We start from the raw sequence: 2,202 nt of genomic DNA, 5'->3' as shown, positions 1-2,202 counted from the left end.
ATGTCTGCGGCTGAAACCGAGTCGTGCTGGGAAGGCCATTAGGTTAATCAAAATATGAGGACAGCTGGCCATCTACTCTCCATTACCAAATTAGGTCCTGCTGCCCACTCAGCAAAACTGAGAGCAGGCCAATGACCCTGGGGGCATTCCGACGGCTCAGAGCACCCCTGACAGCTGATTCGAATTTAAAGGAGGGATATTTTCGCTGTAAGCGAATTGGAAGAGCTCCAAAACAGCCGGTTTCCCACCAAACTACCTGCCAGACTCTTAACAGGTGTTCACCTGTCTTTCCCGGGCTAGAACACAAGCTCCATGGGGGACCCCCCCAGTATCCTAGTTTGCCCAGGACCGAGGAGTGTCTTGGGGCCCTGGACATTTGGTCACTCCAGCTGCATGAAAGCAGGGACTCGGTCTGTTTTGTTCACGGCGGTATCCCCAGAGCTCCAGTGCCTGACACATAGCAGAACTTATATAAATGTTAATTGAGCAAAACCAGGAACGGGTTTGTCCCCTGTCTGCAATCGATTCAACAGCCTGGAGTATATTCTTCCATGCTTTGCTTTTCTTTATGCACCCCCACCCCACACCGCACACACAAATGAGCAAACACATAATATGGAGGCTCTTTTTCCTCAAAAGAAAAAGAAAAAAAAGGAGTCACATCGCAGGCATGAATCAGCAATTTGCTTTATCACTTAACAATATATGGTACATCTCTTAGATCACTACGTATAGATCTGCCTAATTCTTTTTACCGGTTCATGATGTTCCACAATACTGAATGTTGCCATAATTTATTCTATGATTCACCTGTTGGTAAAGTTATGTTTCTAATTACCAAACATAACAAAGATATTTTATTGGGCAGACAATGCACCAATAAAATATCTTTGCACACATATTCTAACATTCTGGCCATTTCGTTTGTACCAGATAGGTTCCTAAAGGTCAAGGGGACTGAGTGTAATTTAAACAGACATCAGGGTTGACCTTTGGACAACACAGAGAAAGGTCACGGAACCCAATGCAGCCAGGCTGTGAGGGAAGATGTCCAGTAGCTGAGTGTGTTGCACGCCCATTTCCCCAGCTCTCTCCCAGCTGTGGGATTAATTATTCCCTGGGGATGCAAAGAAACCTACGATGTGGTCTCTGCTCTAGAAAAATCCCATAGGGCAACAGACAGGAGCAGAAAAGGGGAACTATCATGTGCTTAACTCCCTCGGGGCACCCGGTACTGTTCTAGGAGCTTCTAAGCACCAGATGCTTTGTTCAACCTTCAAACAATTCTGCAGGGCAGGAAAGATGATCTCAATCCTCAGACTATGAGCTTCCTGTGGGCCAGGAAAGGGGAGTGCCTTGCCCAGAGTCAAACAGCCAGCAAGTGAGAAAGCTGGGATTTGAACCTGAGGCTGGCTGACCCTAAAACCACTTTCCACTATTCCACTGGGCTTGACCTTGGCTACCTTAGAATCAACCACAGGTGCTGGTCCCAACCTCAGAGGGCCTGATGAAATTGGTATGGGGTGTGGTTCCCCTCCCCTCCATCAAGGCTTGAAAGCCACAGTGTTCCAGTGGGAGGCCAAGGCTGAAAACAGCTACAGGTGCCCTGTGGTTCAGACTCACCTGGAGGGCTTGCAGGGGTTGGCTGCTAGCCCCCAACTGCAGTGTCTGATGCAGGGGTCCTGGGGGTGGGAGCCAGGATGTGTACATCTGAGCAGCTCCTAGTGATGCTGATGCTGCTGGTCGGAATCCATGCTTTGGAAACACTGCCCTACACCATGGACCCATCTGCGATCTTTCCTCCCTAGTTTGCAAACAGGGACATGAAGAATCACAGGGCAGCCCATATTCAACACCAGCCCTGACAGTGCAGGCAGCTGCTGGGACTTTTCAGATAGTTTTGCCTCTCGGCTTTCTCTGAGGTTTGCAAGGCTAAGAGATTGTCATTGGTGGGTCCTCAGTGCTCACACCGGCCCATCTGACCATTTTCTTTCTGCCTGCTATTTGCCGTGCTTCCTGGGCCGGCCTGTGATTAAAGAAAGCCCTGTCTTTTTTTCCCCCCCACTAATCCCTCCCTGAACACATCCGTACACACCAGAGGGAGTGGTCGCTGGAATACTGAAACCCCAGGATCACAGCCCCCTGCAGCATGGGCTGTGCCATTTTACTGCATTTCCAGGGCCGGGGGGGGGGGGGGGGGGG

Source organism: Neomonachus schauinslandi, chromosome 5 (assembly GCF_002201575.2).
Source record: "Neomonachus schauinslandi chromosome 5, ASM220157v2, whole genome shotgun sequence".
NCBI classification, from domain to species: Eukaryota; Metazoa; Chordata; class Mammalia; order Carnivora; family Phocidae; genus Neomonachus; species Neomonachus schauinslandi.
The sequence above is the reverse complement of the archived record's forward strand: the minus strand, read 5'-3'. Positions refer to the sequence as shown.